Consider the following 17,521-nt stretch of genomic DNA (forward strand, 5'->3'; position numbering starts at 1 on the left):
CGGCACAAGAGTAGGAATCCTCAGGCAGGGCTGCAGCCCTCGGCTGTCGTTTGCCTCTCTCTCCTCTGTGCACACTGCAGACGGCCAATGCCCCCAGTCTGTGCTGTGCCCAGCACGGCTGCGCTTCCCCTCGGGAGCAGCCAGCTGCCACCTGGGCTCTGAGAGCCGAGGATTCTCCCGGTGCCACCAAGAGGCACCCAGGGCCGGGCTGCTGCCTCTTGCAGCTCCAAGGGCCTCAGTGCAGCCGGCCTCTGCCCAGGCTCAGGCTGCTCCGGGCTCTGCCAGGGCTCTGCTGGGGCTCCAGCCTGGGCAAGGCGCGGCCGAGTCTCACCTCCAGCTCGCTGACAGCTCTGCACCAGCTCTGCACCTTTGCCAGCAGCCTCCCTGATCCTGCTGCTTCCTCACTTGAGCAAAACTCTCCTCCAGCCAAAGAGATTGCACTTAGGGATGCAGATCCAAGTGGCAGGAGCACAAATGCTCTCGAGTCAGAGCTCAAGGCCTGCATCTGCACAGGATATTTGGGCTGCCCCACTCCTCCTTTGGTTCTGCCTCTGCCACTGCCCTTTCTGCCTCGAACACAAGTGCCACAGCTGGGTAAAACCCAGCCAGTGGGCCACATTCCAAAGGCACTCTAGTCTGGGGAGGATGACTGAAGCCTTCCCCCCTTTCCAACTGTACCAAAGAAGCCATCAATGTCACTTTCCACCTCTAAGAAAAACACAATTCAGAAGGAATGACTTCTTAAAGAAATATGGGTATTGATCTAGTATCGACACCCAACTGTGATGGACAAAAACTCTCTAACAGTTTCAAGTTAGAAAGTGCATGTTTATGATGACACCGGGCAGCGTGCGGGATAGCTCCCAAGTACACACCACAATTTATAGGTGATCCCAGAGTCCTTTTATTTACAGAAGTATTGAATACCCAAAACACAAATGCATATTCATAATGCTGGTACATCCCATTCCCTGGTTCTTATGGTAATTAGCTAAAAGGCAATTAAGCATGCGTAGTTTGTTCTTTGAAATGCATTGGTGGTCCTTTTCATGGAGAGGGGTCCCCAAAATGAGGAAGTAAAGAAGTCTTCCTCATTCTGACCTTTCTACCTTTTCAATACAAATGTGATAAATGAACCCTTGGTAGGACTCCTGTTTCCTGTCTTTGTGGCTGTTCAATGGGTTGCTGGGCAGAGGAGGCCTACAATTGTCTTATGTTCCTAAAAGCTATTTATCAGTTTCTCTCTTCTTCATTATAAACACAGCTAACCAAACATAAAGTTGACAAGTAATCAGTTATTCAAATATGGAAGAGTGATCGCAAACCCTGTTTCTCTTAGTTAATTACTAACTTTTAATTTCAGCAAAGCCTACCTATCTACTTTAGTTAATTCCAGCAAAGTTTATCTCTTACTTAAATCTTAACCCCTCTAAAATCCTTAATTCTCTAAAGTTTCTGTCTCAGGAAATGTTGAGCTTTCTCACAGGCTCAGAAGGAGGGGAATCTTTGAAATGAGTTGAGGTTTCAGAAACTTTATTTATTTACAATCCTGTGCTACAATCCTATGCTACAATCCTTGCTGCAATTCTACTCTACAATCCTACTCTAAGCTGGTGATGGAGAACAGTTCTAAAGTGATTGTCACATTCTTGTCTCCTCCTTGTTGCCCTATTCTGTTAGCCTTCTGATGTTTACATTCCGGTAGTGGAGTCTTCTCAGGCTTGTAACATAAACAAAGAGTTGTTTTTCGCATTCCTTTCTGATGAGGGACAACTGATTGACTTCTAGCCTGGACAGTGGGATGGAGAGGTGGTAACCTTGTTCTCCAATCCCTGGACATTGTCCAGAATCTATATAAGCAAGGTAATCAAAATAAAGTTTCTTCTTCTGTTCTGGACGACTTAAGTGTGAGTATCATTTCTCTTCGTGTCCTCTAGCAACACCTCCTTCTACTTATTCACTGAAATGATGAGTGGCACCAGGCTGGACACAGGCTTGGCTGATGTTACAAATGGATGCTGCACAAAGGGAAAAGAAACAACAAGGAACCATTACTTTCTAAGCTAAGAGCCTCAAAGGCAGGGTAATATTTTTGCAATGAAAAGAGGACTGAGTCAGAGCAGGTCTAAGGAGCAACAGTGGGGCAACAGTGGCACAGCTTGCTGCAAGAGCTGCTAAGTGCCCCAGCCCTGGAAATATTTCGGATCTGAGCATCCTGATCTCTTTCAAGATGTCCCTGCTCATTGCAGGATACTTAGACCAGATGACCTTTACAGGTCCCTGCCAGCCCAGCCCAGCCCAGGATTCCTGACTGTTTTCATTTGAACGGCACCAGGAGTGGAGCTGAGGAGGAGGGGGGCTCATCTGATGCCTTGCCCTTCAGTGCAGGAGGAGCTCATCCCTGGGACACTGTTTCACCTGCAGCCCCTTGGCATTTTACCTGCAGCAGCTCCTTGGCAGAGCAGCGCCGCGCCTCGTCTCTCTGCAGGCAGCAGCTCAGGAAGTCACGCAGCAAAGGCGAGAGGAACTTGGGCCGCCGCAGCTCTGGGGCCCCTTTGGTGGCTGTCAGGAGTTGAATCTGGACAAAAAGGAAACATGAGTCTCTCACCTGCTTCTTTCCCGTCTGCAACTGCTCTCCCAGGTGCCATTGTTTAAGCTCCACTCTGCAGTGGCAGTTTCTGCTGCAGCAGACAGGCAGAGATCACTTTCCTGTACCAACAAAAACCCAAACCCCAATGCAGCCACAGCTTCTTCAACATCCAGCAGATCTTGGCAGCTGATTTCACTGACTGACCTCATTAGTGGGAATTACATCAGCAAAAGCACATTTGCTTCTCTGAGGATTCACTTGAGCAGCTTGACAGGCTGTTTGGAAGAGGGACTTTGCTCTACTAACTCACTCTACTATTTCCGAGGATTATTACATGAAAAGCATCTCTGCAGTGCTTGGTGCTCTCTTAAGCACAGCTGCCATAAAAGTCACCAAGCTTTTTGCCTGGTTCTTGAAAACAATGGTAATTGAAAGTAAACAAAGAAAATCCTTCAGTTATTCCTCAGGTAAGGAAACAAACATTTGGAATCTAGAAGATTAATGTTAAACTGAAATGTCATGTATAGCACGTACGTTGATGATGTAATCTGTAAGAAATAGTATAAAAACTGTAAGAAAATGAGGGTCGGTGGGATTCTGATTTGGGACGCTAGTCCCCAGGTCCCCGGGCCCGAATAAAGCACCGCATAAACTACTTTGTTGGTTTGTGTTTCTCTTCGTTGGGCAACAGTTTTCTGGCGACCGCGGCAGGACTCCGAAGGTTGCTGGGGCGGTTCGCGAGGTGATCTACTCCACGCCGGCACCAGGTGATTTCTGGGGAGACATCAACCCGTGCCCGACCCCGCGCCTGTCGGACAACTACGAGGTAAGCCCAAAGGTGCTTTATTCTTAAAGGATATTAGACGCCTGCCGATTAAGACGGACCTGTGCTCCGCACGGTTGGGCTTGGACGTCCCAGGTTGGTGGAAAAAAAATTGACCGTAAATCTCGACGAAAGTTGAGTAGGATCAATACCTGCTAGCAGGATATAAGGTGGTAAAGGACATAAAGTAGTAAAAGATGCCATTTAAAGGGTTTAAAACCTCCTCGGCATGGATTGAAATCCCGGAGGACTCACCACTAGGTTGTTTAATAAGGAAATGGAAAGAAGGGAATTTTGGTCAAGAATTAGCTAAAGATAAGTTGATTGATTTTTGTAATCATGTTTGGCCACAATATGACACCGCGGGAATGCAATGGCCTAGGCATGGGACGCTGAATCATGATATTATTACTCCAATGATGCATTATTTACAGGATAATGGTAAATGGGAAGAGATACCATATTTAGATCTGTTTTATTACTTGGGACGGAGAACGGATTGGCAGAAGGGATGTGGAATAATGGTTCTAACTGTGGCAAATGAGAAGTGTCGGGGTTGCGAGAATCGGGATCAAAAGGCGGACTATCTAGTTAAATATAAAGACCCTGAGGAGGATGTATCCCTACTGGTCTCCCCTAGTGCTCCCCCACCTGAAACCGCTTCGGAAGAAGAGGGAGCAGAGGGTGGGGAAACAAGGGAGAAGGGGGATGGCAAGAGTAAACGGCATACCCCGATATCTAAACGAACAAGGGGTCACCTAGTCTCTAAGAAAGGGGGCTGGGAGGGGGGAACACACGTAATGGCCCCGCTGAGAGAGGCGGTGGGACCCCAGGGAGATCGAGTAATGGTGAAAGTTCCGTTTTCCCCGAATGACCTGATGATCTGGAAGCAATCTGCAGGGTCTTATAGGGAGGATCCCGACCGTACGGCCAGGGTAGTAAAAATGGTAATAAAAACTCAGAACCCTCATTGGAATGATTTACAGGTTTTATTAGATACCTTGATGGACTCTACTGAAAAGGAAATGGTGTTGCGGGCTATGACGGAAAAGGCGAGAGAAATGATAAGGTTGCGGGTGGCGGATGGAACTCTGAATGAATTAGTACCAAGGGAAGACCCTGAATGGGACCCCAATACAGCACGGGGACACCAAGCATTGAAGGGATACCAGGAATTGTTAATTGAAAGAGTTAGAACAGGCATTCCAAAGACGGTAAATTGGTCCAAACTTTATTCAGTGAAACAAGAAAAGAATGAATCCCCTTCTGCTTTCTTAGAACGATTGAAGGAAACTGCAAGACGGTATACTAATTTAGAAGTAGAGGGGGAAGCGGGAAGGTTACAATTGGCTTTAATCTTTATGGGGCAGTCCCAGGAGGATATTAGAAAGAAATTGCAGAAGTTAGAAGGTGAGGATACCCGTAATTTAGAAAAATTGTTGGAAGTTGCCTGGAAGGTCTATAACAATCGGGAAAAAGAATCGGTCAGGAAGCAACAAGCTAGCATGTTGGCAGTACTCCAGCAAGCTGTAGGAAGGGGTAATGGGAGGGGGCGTGCTCGAGGCAGAGGAGGATTTGGTAGGGGTCGTGGCGGGGGCCAGGTGAGACTGGGATATGACCAATGCGCCCTTTGTAAAAATAAAGGACATTGGAAAAATGAGTGCCCATTGAATAGTGGGATTGGAATTCCGAGACAGTTTGGGAATTCGACGGCAGAGGTCGCCCAGGCGCTGGTAATGGGGGAATATCAGAATCAGAGCTGACTAGACCAGGATCTCAAGGTTATTATGGAAGTAGAGGGAGAACCGTTAGAATTTAGAATAGATACAGGTGCCACATATTCTGCAATTAATACACAGGTAGGGTCATTAAGTGACACAAAGATATAAGTAGTGGGGGTTACTGGAAAAATTGAAGAAAGGGCATTTCTTCGGCCAGTAGATATAAAGTTTGGGGGAAAGGAATTTGATCATCAATTTTTGTACATGCCAAATAGCCCTGAATCATTGATAGGACGAGACCTATTGTCGATGTTACAGGCCAGAATTATTTTTGAAGGAGGTAGGGTCAAGTTAGAAATTCCGGAAGAAAATATTGCTAAAATGTTCATTATTAAGGAGGTAGAGCCCCAACCCATTAGAGAAGAAATTGAGCAAGCTGTAGTTCCCTGGATATGGGAAACTGGGACCCCCGGAAAGTCAAAGGCAGCACAGCCAGTAGTAGTAGAACTAAAAGAGGGGAAAGAACCAGTACGACTGAAGCAGTATGCAATCAAACCTGAAGTCAGGCGAGAGATAGCCCCAATTATTGATCAATACCTAAATTTAGGCATTTTGCAGGAGTGTGAATCCGAATATAATACTCCTATTTTTCCAGTTAAAAAGCCTAATGGAAAGTATAGGTTAGTGCAGGATTTAAGAGCAATAAATGAGATAACCAAAGATATTCATCCCGTAGTTGCTAATCCTTATACCTTGTTGACATCTGTATCAGAGAAATTTGAATGGTTTACCGTGATTGATTTAAAAGATGCCTTTTTCTGCATCCCACTGGCACTTGAAAGTAGGAAATATTTTGCATTCGAATGGGAAAATCCAGACACAGGACGAAGAAGGCAGCTGACTTGGAGCCGACTACCACAGGGATTCAAGAACTCCCCTACCATTTTTGGAAACCAATTAGCTCGGGAACTAGAAGAGTGGAAGACAACCCAGGTAACAGTACCAAGCATGTTCTATGTGGTTCTCCAATATGTGGATGATATTTTCCTAGCAGCTACGGAACGAGACATCTGCTCCCAATTAACCATAAGCCTTCTGAACATGCTGGGACAAGGAGGATATCGAGCTTCACGAGACAAAGCACAGCTGGTAAGAACAGAAGTTGTCTATTTGGGGTGTGAAATCTCTAAGGGGGTGCGGAAATTGGGGACTAACCGCATAGCGGCTATCTGCGCCATACCCGTCCCCCGAAACCATCAGGAACTCCGATCCTTTCTTGGAATGGTGGGGTGGTGTCGGCTGTGGATTCTGAACTTTGGACTGCTGGCACGGCCCCTATATGAGGCCCTCAAAGAAGTGCACTGGACTTGGGGACGTGCACAGGAAAAAGCCTTCCTAGAACTAAAGCAGGCCTTAAAGGAAGCCCCCGCGCTGGGATTGCCAGATTTGAGCAAAGATTTCCAGCTATATGTTACTGAAAGACACAGATTGGCATTAGGGATACTAACACAGAAAATAGGGCCATGGAAGCGGCCTGTGGGGTATTTCTCTAAACAACTGGACACAGTTAGCTCCGGCTGGCCAGGATGCCTGCGAGCGGTAGCGGCAACGGTGCTGCTAATACAAGAAGCAAGGAAGCTGACTTTGGGAAGGAAGCTGGAAGTGTATGTGCCCCATATGGTAATTGCAGTCTTAGAGCAAAAGGGAGGTCACTGGCTCTCATCCAGCCGCCTGTTGCAATATCAGGCGTTGCTGCGGGAACAAGATGATATAGAACTGAAAATAACACCCCATTTAAACCCAGCAGAATTCCTCAGGTCAGAGCGAGAGGAAGGGGAACTCGTCCATGGCTGTGTGGAGATAATTGAGCAGGTCTATGCAAGCAGAGAAGATTTGAAGGATGCACCGATCGATAGCCCAGACTGGGAGTTGTTCACCGACGGGTCCAGCTTTGTCGAGAACGGCACCAGGTATGCGGGTTATGCGGTAGTCACAACTCTTCAAGTAATAGAAGCAAAGGCTCTTCCCCCTGGAACCTCGGCTCAAAAAGCAGAAATTAGAGCCTTAACTCGAGCCCTCGAATTGAGCAAAGGAAAGAGGGTCAATGTTTGGACTGATTCAAAATATGCCTTTGGGGTGGTGCATGTACATGGAGCTCTGTGGAAAGAGCGGGGATTGTTAACGTCTCAAGGGTCAACAATAAAACATAGGGACGAGATCCTACTCCTGTTAGAAGCTGTAAGAGAACCCAAGGCAGTAGCAGTAATGCATGTGCCAGGACACCGAAGAGAAGATGGAAAGATATATCAAGGTAACCGATTGGCGGATAAGACGGCTAAAAGAGTAGCGAAGGAAATAAGGATTCAATCAGCTCTTATTCCAGCTAAGGGAAATCCGGCGGATTCCTACATGAAAGATGAGCCTCCATACCTACCAGATGACGTGAAGTTGGCCCACCTGGTGAAAGCTCAGAAGAATGACAAAGGGTGGTATGTAACAGCAACCGGGCAGGTGGTAGTACCTGCGAAGATAATGCGAGCAATCTTGGAGACTGAACATTACAAGTGCCACTGGGGAGCGGAGGCCTTGGTAAAATTTTTAAAGAATGAGGTAATCTCTAATCAGATGTTAACAATGGCAAAGCGAGTTAATGCAACGTGTCCCACTTGTGTGAAAAATAATCCCCTAGTGCGAAAACAGGTTCAAATGGGAGGGTTAAAGGTAGGCCCACAGCCTGGAGACTACTGGCAAATAGACTTTTCGGAGCTGTCTAAAGCCCAAGGTAATAAATACCTTTTAGTGTATGTATGTACCTTTTCAGGATGGCCGGAGGCGTTTCCCTGTTGCACGAATCAGGCAAAGGAAGTGGTTAAAACCCTTTTGAAAGAGATAATCCCCCGGTTTGGAATCCCGTTAGGAATGTCATCAGATAGGGGACCGCATTTTGTGGCAGGAATCATTCAAGGTGTAGCCAAGGCATTAGGGATTAGATGGGATTTACACACTCCGTGGAGACCGCAGTCTAGTGGCCAGGTAGAAAGAATGAATCAAACATTGAAAAATCAGTTGAAAAAGATTTGCCAGGAAGCCAAAGTTCAGTGGCCCCAAGCTCTGCCAATAGCATTATTGCGCATCCGAATAAAACCCAGGGAGAGGATAGGAGTCAGTCCGTATGAAGTATTGTATGGTAAAGCTTATCATGCTGCAACCAATCAGGGGGACCCCCATTTAACAGGAGACCAGGTATTATTAAATAATGTGTTATCTTTCAATAAGACTCTTGCAGCTGTACAGGGAGCCTTGCAGTGGAACCGCCCGCTACCACTAGAGAACCCAGTTCATGACATCTCGCCGGGAGACCATGTGTACATGAAAAATTGGAGCGTGGAGCCTCTAAAGGAGTTATGGAATGGCCCCTACCAAGTGCTGATGACCACGTATACCGCCGTCAAGGTCGCTGGGATTGATAACTGGATACACTACACCAGGGTGAAGAAGGTACTGACGAGATGGGAGGTGCAGCCAATAACGGACACTCGGATGGTATTCCGGGCAAAGCCCTGATCATCTTGATACAGATTGTTTGTCAGTTAGTAGCCTCAGCAGTTATAATTCATGTAACAGACCCTTTAGTCTTAGTACCGGAAAGTGGAAATGTTGAATTAACCTGTTTGTTTTCTGACAACCAGAAAGCTGGATCCCATGAAATTAATGTGAGATGGAGAAAAGGCCTTGACATCGTAAGTAAAGGAATAAAGACACTTTGGGATGACCATCAGCAATCAGGAAACACTACCTTAAGGATTCCTAAAATCACAACTTCTGGAGAAGGTAGATACACCTGTATAGTATGGATAAAAGATAGTTTTGATTATGGGGATTTCGAGTTGGAAATTATAAATGAAAACTATACCAGTGCAGGTTCGGTAATAGTAGCACCCTTGAGAACAAGCCAGGATATTTGGCTGGGCCCGCCATTGAGAATTAGTTGTCAATACACCTTGAAGAATAATTGCAAAAGAGGAATAAGGATTAGCTGGTGGAAAGAGAGAGAGATGGAATGGGATCAATTGAAGGAAGGAAGTAGTGAGTGGAAGAAAGAGTCTGAAGGGGTCAGGTGGTATAATATCACATCTTTTGCTTCAACAACTATGGCAGGGAATTATCTGTGTATAGTTAAGTGTGGATTAGATGGAGGATTTGGACTTCGGGAAGTGGTCGCTAGAACAAACCCGGATCAGGGAATAGGAGCAACTGAAAGAACAATCTTAGCAGTAGAAGGGGAAAATATTGCTTTACATTGTACAATATCCCAAAATTACACTGAGTATGGGTGGTGGCATGAAACAAGGATTAGGCCGGGATCAAAGTATAAAATCACAGCAGGGAGAAAGGAAATAGCATTGCAAATTACTAATGTACAGAAAGGGGATGACGAATGAGAATATTGGTGTTGGATAGCCCGAGATAATTGGTGGGGTCACAGTCAGGTAACGTTAAGAGTAAGGGACATACGAGTTACCAGACAGGTCCCAGAGAGAAATCAAACCCTAAAAATAAGAGAAGGACAGGAAAATTTAATAGTAGGACTAATTCGAGACTTCGGAAGAATGCAAAATACAACTTCAATAACAGCCTGCCTGCCTCTTCCTCAAGCGGCTGGAGACCCGATCCCGTGGGGAATTATACCCATAAGGGAGATGCCAAGCGCCACCGCAAACGTGACCTGGAACTGTGAAATAGTGTCTAAGGAGATTTTAGACTGGGTAGAGGTTTGTATGTTGCGAAGAAATATTAGTAAACAAAATTGTCAGCAGATACCAGGATATTATGGATGGATAGAGGATTCAAAATTGTCAGCAGATACCAGGATATTATGGATGGATAGAGGATCCAAGCTTAACGGAAATTGTTTGGTGATTGAAAAGGTGTCCGAGCCATGCGATAAGATCCGAGTTCGAAATAAGAGAAAGAAGATAGAAGAAGTATGTCAGAATACCACTGAGACAATGACAATGGAGGAGTGGAAAACAATCTGGGGACCTAGTCTGTTAGAAACTTATAGTTACCTAGGGAAAGTGAATTGGTGCATAATGTGGGAAGGGAAAAAGAATCAAGATTTTGGGCAGAAGTCATTATTCAAAGAACAATATAGGAAAAAGGTGGAGATGATGGAGTTATGGAATTGTACACAGGTACTAACCTGTGACACTCCACCAGTGCAGATTGGACTTGAACCAGTGCGAGTGCTGTTGCAGTGGGGATGTGAATGTAGAGGACATAATCACACCCTTGCAAAGAAAGAAAAGGAGCCCTGGGATTGCAAGACGACCACGGTTAGGAGCCCAGGAATTTTAGTTTGGGTTATGGGACATGGATTATGGACTACGCACATGCCCATAGATGGTGCAGTTACACAAATTACATTAGGGGTTCCTACCTTATGCCCATTCTGGAAAACTTCTAAGCTGCAAGAAAAGGAATTGGTAAGCAGAAAGAAAAGGGAGATAGGAGATGATGCTTCGATTCAGGGAGATTGGCATGAACCTGATGATGGAGTAAAAGTAGGATGGATGTTAGAATCACTGTTTGCCCCTATATCATCTTACAGAAACAGGGAGATGTTGTACCGATTATTAGGACAGACGGAGAGGCTTGCAGCTACAACTAAAAAAGGTTTCGGAGACTTGAATCTTCAGCTGCAAGCGACTACTAGAATGACATTACAAAATAGAATGGCATTAGATTTGTTGCTACTCAAGGAACATGGGGTTTGTGGACCATTGCTGTGTGCACATCCCAAACGTGACGGAGGAAATAGAAAAAGATATAGATCAATTAGAACAAATAGAATCCAAAACAAAGGAGATACAAAAAGATGCTGAGCATAATTGGGTAGGAGCCCTGTTGACCTCCTTAGGGATCCAGGTTTCTGGTTGGGTATCATCTATAGTACAATATGTAATAATGTTTGTAATCATGATAATTGTAGTGATCATTGTATATAGATGTCTTTTAGGAATGATTCAGAAAGAAGGGGCTCACACCAAAAGGGTAATACAAGCAGTTACCCGAAGAGAAGTGATACAACCTCGTGTAGCTGAGACTCAAACCTAAGAAATTGAGCATCCTTGCAACGGAATTGAAGAATGCTCAAGAGGGGGGACTTGTTGGAAATTAACCATGTTACTAGGAGAAGTACAAGGAAAGAATGTGCTGACAAACGAAGCATGAGGAACGGACCAAGACGTCGCGGTTAGGTGATCGCGATAGTCAAAGAAGAATAGATTTTATGGTGGGAGCCTCTTGTGTAAATAAAGATAAGGGAAGTAGATGTTGTGGGAACGGGATAAGAAGTAGACTAGGGAAGTAAATGCTTATGAAAATTTATAGCCTATAGAAATTAGAAGATTAATGTTAAACTGAAATGTCATGTATAGCACGTACGTTGATGATGTAATCTGTAAGAAATAGTATAAAAACTGTAAGAAAATGAGGGTCGGAGGGATTCTGATTTGGGACGCTAGTCCCCAGGTCCCCGGGCCCGAATAAAGCACCGCATAAACTACTTTGTGGTTTGTGTTTCTCTTCATTGGGCAACACAAGGGGGCCCCAGCACCCAGGGGACAGGCTCGGCCACAAGCACCTGGCAGAGGCATTGCCATTGCTACTTCTGGGGTACCTTTGTGTCAAATGTCTGACAAGGCCGATGCTGAAGTGAACCCAGAAGTGTGGGCAGCCCCAGGGAAATAGGGAAAATCAGACACCCAGCCTCTCCAAATTACTCTCAAGCAACCAGGACAAGTGGTGTCTAAAAGCAATACCCTATTCCAAGGGAGGGAAGGAAGGGCTCACATCCTGTCATTGAGCCCCTCTTAAAGGCAGGGCTTTTGGAGCCAGGGATCTCTCCCTGGAATGCTCCAATGCTGCCAATCAAGAACCCAGATGCAATCTATAGAATGCTGCAGGACCTAAGAATAAGAAATGAGATTATTAAACCGAGGCACCCCACAGGCTCAGATCCTTACACCATCTGCAACCAGGTTCCCTCCTCACACTGCTACCATTCAGCACTTGATGGAAAAGATGCTTTCTGGGGATGCCCACTTACACAGGATGCTGAACAGGAGTTGGCCTTTGACTGGGAACAAGGGTAAGAAGGAAAATGTGAAAGACGTGGATGGTCCTTTTGTAAGGAGGCACAGAAGCACCAGCCTTATTCGGGCCAGCCTTGCAGAAAATATCCAAAGAATTGACCACACCCCTAGGAACTGGGTTAATGCAGGATGTGGATGTCTTGCTCCAGTAACGAGGACAAGAAGAAGTGGTAGAAGCAGCCTCTGTGAAATGGCTCAATCTTCAGTCTAAAAAAATTCTTTGACTATTTGCAAATGAAGTGCAAATGGTGGAAAAAAAAGTTAAATATTTGGGACATATTTTGACTGAACGTTTGTATGGTATTGACCCAGAGAGGGTCCAGGGAATCTCAGAAGTAACATTACCCAGGGATAAAAAGGAGCTGAGAAAATTCTGAGGATTAATAGGAAATTGCAGGACCTGGATTGAGGATTCTCTCTTCTAGACAGAACATTGTATGACTTTTTAACCCCAGACAGCCTCAGTGTTATGGTATGGACATGAGAAAGAGAACTAGACTTGAGAAAATTTAAAACCAAAATGATTGATGCCCCAGCCATGGCTCTTCCAGACTCAGAAAAGGAATTGGAATTGTATGTGAATGTGAAACAGGGCCATGCCAAAGGAATCCTTGTGCTACAATATTTAACCCACTGGCCAGAGTGGCCCCTCATTGTCTGCACAATTGTGCAGCCACAGCTCTAAGGGGACCTGAGGCCTGAACACTGACAGCACAAGGAGCTCCTATTGCTCAGTGCTTGGTTATCACAGTATAAAAGCTTGTTTAATTAAAAACAAACAAAAGAAACAAACAGGGAAAAAAACACATAAAACAGGGGGAGGGGGTGGTGGGAGGGAAGGGTAGGAAGATGTGAATCACTTGATGGCTGCCCTGGAAGAGAAGCTTGGCTCCAGGCAGCCAGGAGAGGAGCTTTAGAAATGCAAATTAACACTGCTGGGGAAAAGTGTGGACAATGCACCAGGGTCTTCTTGCCTGGGGCAGGAATTGGGCTGATTCCCTCTGCCCCTCACCCCAAGCTCTGCCTGCTTGCACAGATGGAATCTGCACAGCCAAAGGCAGAGCCCACACTCAGCATATCTGACTCTGCAACAGAAACTGGTGCAGCTGCAAAGGAAAACAGCAAATGGAGAATGCTGCGAAATTTTCACTAAAAGAACTGGGGGGGAATCATCCCTCTCCCCACTCCAACATGTGCTGTCACTGTCTAGGTCACACAGGGAGCATGAGACCACTGGGGTGTTCTTGCTACCACAAGTTCAGAGAAATCAGTTGGGAATCCAAGTATGTGATGATTTAATTAGAGAAAAGAGATCAATTGATGCAGCCCTGGCTGGAGGGAGCAACCAAAAATGGGGAAAAGATGAACGGCCACCAGAACAAATCCTACAACACCATGGAGCAGCCCCTGGGAACCCGAATGAATTCATATCAGGGGCCAGAGAAACCATTTATCATTTCAGTGGCATAATTAGATTACAAGACTTCCTCAAAATAATAATCAACCAGACAGATCCAGCTCCTGAGTCTGGCTGATCAATCCACTCAAATGAAAAACGAGACATTTCACCGTGGAATGGGATCAGATTATCTATTAGCAGAAGGAGGAGCACAGTGTGGAAAATTAAATGACTCACGATCCTGTTAGCAACTAGACAACAACCAAAAAGAGGAGAAACATGTAACAAAGGAAATAAGAAAGCAGCTCATGTATTGGTCCAAATATGGAAAGGATGGGAATGGGACACAGGTTCGTGGTTCCCTGGCACACCATGGGTAAAACGAATGCTCTTTCTCCTCTTCTGTGCTACAGCAACTCTCATCTTTTGACCATGAACAGACACCTTGCTGAGTGCAGCTCATTCAGCAGGGGAGCAAGGGGATGCAGGTGGCAGCCAGGCCTCCTGAGCCACAAACGGCTCCAAAAGGACAGGGAAGGAGGCCACTGAGAATAATCCCAAATCCAAACAGGACCCAGGAAGAAAAACAGAGTCAAACAGTGAATCTGCTTGGAGATAGGGCCAGGGACTTGGAAATAAGGAAGTAAAGCGGGAAACCATCAGTTTCAGAAAATGTTACTCATTGACACGGACTGCTGCTCAGCCAAGATCCTGCTAAATCCCTGAACATCGAGAAGAAGAACAAAGACTGAACAGAGCCATGAATATCGGATGTTATACAAAAGGGGTAGTGCATATAAACTAGGACACGCAATAGGCGGATCGGGAAGTCTGAACTTTCCAAGTACCTTCGCCACTGGGCAAAGGGAGAGGGAGATGCAGAAGGCAAAATTAGGATAAAAAGGAGGCTGCGTACTACAACGATCAAAGAGACCCCCATGGCAAATGCCGCATGGCCTCTCCCTTTGTTCAGGAAGAAAGTCACTTTTACAGGACTCCTCTGTCTCCTTTGGGGACACAAACCTCTGGAGACGCCAATTTTCCCGCACACTCCCGGGGACAGGGCAGCCACCTCCGTCCTCCCCACAGGAAGCGGGACGAGGCAGCGCTGCTCCGGCACCGGCTCCTGCCGAGGCCCCAGCGGCAAGGAGACCGCGGGCAGCCGCTCCCGCAGCGCCCTCAGGCCACGGGCAACACGGGGCGGACACGGCACAAGGAACCCGCCAGAGCCCCCGGACGCCCCCTCGGCCCGCAGCCAGCCCCGAGCCCCGGCAGAACCCAGCGCGGCTCCCACATGCGCCGGGGCCGCCTCCGAGCTCCGCCGCCGCCTCACCGGGCTCCGGCCGCTGCCGCCGCTCCCGGGCCCGCACAGACGCTCCGCCAAGGGCGGCTCTGCTGCGCCAGCGGCGCCCGGGGAGGGGGCGGCCCCGGGGCCGGGCTTGGCCCCGCTCTGCCCAATCAGCGCGCCAGAACCACGAGTGACGGCACAATCGCCCAATCGCAGCCAGCGGCGGGCTGTGCACGCGGCCCAGCCTCGGCCCGCGCTCTCCGCGCCCCCCGGGCTGTGTGAGGGGAAAGGCGGAGATGAGGAACAGCCCTGGGACGGGCCCGGGCCCGAGGCGGCGTTCATCTGAAAACACAAACAAAGTTCTCCGCAGCTGCCGGCCCGCCTTTCCCAGCCCTGCGTGTTCGCTGGCACCGGCTCAGAGGAAAGCTGTCAGTTCCCCTACCCCGAATTAGGAGCAGCAGTTCATGGCTTTGATTGCCCGCAAAAAGGAAGAACCCCCAACGCCCTTCGTCTGAGTGGAGGAGAAGGGAGATTTCTGGCAGAAAACTCCCAAGTCTTCATTCCCCAGAGTTGGGAAGAACGAACCAAACCCAAGTGAGGTGCCCCCCCAGCAGCGCCTCTCTGCCGTCCCAGCTGAAGCCGTCGCTGGCTGCTCCAGGCTGCATGGGCAGACTGGGAGCGCTGGGAAGGGGCCCCGGCTCGGGGCGCAGCCCCCGGGGGCAGCCCCAGGGCCCCCAGGGCAGCTCCAAGGCTCTGGCAGCCGGGATGGAACGTGGGAAGGGAGCAGCCCTGTCCCCTGTCCCCCCTGGCTGTGACCCCGGCGGTGACAGCGGCGGGCGCGGGGGCCGGACCGGCGGGGGTTGAGGGACCGCACCCGGACCCGCCCGTTCCTCGAGTGTCACCCGGGCCTGTCCCCCCCGTCCCTCGGAGTGTCCCCAGCGGCCATGGAGCCTCGAGATATGCGACAATCCCGGCGAGGGATGGGAGAGGGGACAGGGGTTCCCAAAGGGACAGGAGAGCATGACAGGAACGGATGAAGTTGACAAAGGGGTGGAGGGGACCGAGGGTGGCAGAGGGGGACAGTGGGGGGTGGTAGGGGGGCGGCAGAGGGGACAGCTGCGCCCCCCAGGGAGGGGACAAAAGGGATCCCGGGAGGGCACAGGGGCCACCACAGGAGGCCACAAGAGCCACGAGGTCCCCGCCACCTCTCCTGTTCCCTCCCCAGCTGCTGGAGGGGCTGGTGGCCGTAGTGGCCACCCTGGGCGAGCTGGCGGCTCCCGTGACCGCGCCACGCCAGGACCAAGTGGCCGCTCGTGTCCCCAAGGTCCCCGCACGCAGCCCTGAGCAGATTCACCGCGACCCGCGCGCGGAGAAGCCGAAAGTGGGCGGGGCCTGGCGGTGAGGAAATGGGGGCGGGGAAAGGGGCGGGGCCAGCAATGGGAGTGGCTGGAGGGGAGACAAAGGGGCGCTTTGGGGATATCGGGGGGTTCGGGGACCCTGGGGGTCTGAAATGATCCCAAGTCCTGCTGGATCCCAAGGAATGACCCAAATGCTTTCAAATCCCAGATCCTGGATCCTAAAAAATCCCAAACTCCAGATCTCAAATGCTGCTGGATACCCAAACCCCAATCCTAAATGATCCCAAATCCCAAAAGCCCTCAGATCCCAAATGCTGCTGGGTGTGAGATATTAAATTTGAAGAATTAGGGAATTTAGGAAAGTTAAGATAATAGTTGCTGAAAGAGCTAAAGTAGGTGGATAAGCTTTGCTTGCAGTTAACGGAGCCCAGATCTTAGATAAGCTGTCCCGGATTTAGTAACTCATTGTTTGTCAGTTTTATGTTTATGTAGCTGTGAGTGTAACCAAAACCAAAATGCAGTAAATAAGATATAAGATAACTGCAGACTTCCAGCTTAAAGAACCCATTGAACATAGGAAACGATAAGTTCTACCACGGATTCATTTGTCACAAATGCATTGAAAAAGTAGAAAGGTCAGGATGAAGAAGACTCATCTTCCTCATTTTTGGTGACCCCTCCCCAGAAGAGACCCCCGACTCATTTTAGGAAACAAACTACGCATGCTTAATAGCTTTTTTTGTCAATTAGCATAGGAAACGAGGAATGGGAGGTGGCAGGGTATGAATATGTATTTGTATTTTAGGTATTCAACACTTTTGTAAATAAAAGGCTTTGTAATTACCTGTGAATTTTGCAGTGCATGTTAGAGAGATATCCCACGTGCTGCCCAGCTGTAATAAACATGCACTCTCCAACTTGAAACTGTTAGAGAGTTTTTGTCTGTCACAATTTGGTATCAATACTAGATCAGTACCCATATTTCTTTAATAAGTCATTTTGGCGAGCCAGGCAGGAGGACTGCTCTCTCTGGCCGTGGGGCCAGCGGGGTCCAGGACCCCTCTGGGCACCCACCCAGAATTTTCTGGGAAGAGGGCTCCTGCGGTTCTGCTGACCACCCGGGGAAAGACCAGAACCTGCTGGAACTACGGACAAAAGGTATGTTTATATTCGAAAAGAGGTACC

At 48.0% G+C, this 17,521-nt stretch overlaps 1 long non-coding RNA gene across 1 annotated transcript; it reads right to left on the reverse strand.

Moving 5' to 3' along the window:
• Positions 1–884: 884 nt before the first annotated feature.
• Positions 885–15,096, reverse strand: LOC131378723 (uncharacterized). Its single transcript, XR_009208562.1, has 3 exons — positions 15,024–15,096; positions 2,441–2,578; positions 885–2,018 (listed from the first exon to the last, which is right to left on the reverse strand). It is a non-coding gene; the product is annotated as an uncharacterized LOC131378723 (long non-coding RNA).
• Positions 15,097–17,521: the final 2,425 nt, after the last annotated feature.

The sequence above is a fragment of the Hirundo rustica genome, chromosome 31, assembly GCF_015227805.2.
Source record: "Hirundo rustica isolate bHirRus1 chromosome 31, bHirRus1.pri.v3, whole genome shotgun sequence".
Classification (NCBI taxonomy): domain Eukaryota; kingdom Metazoa; phylum Chordata; class Aves; order Passeriformes; family Hirundinidae; genus Hirundo; species Hirundo rustica.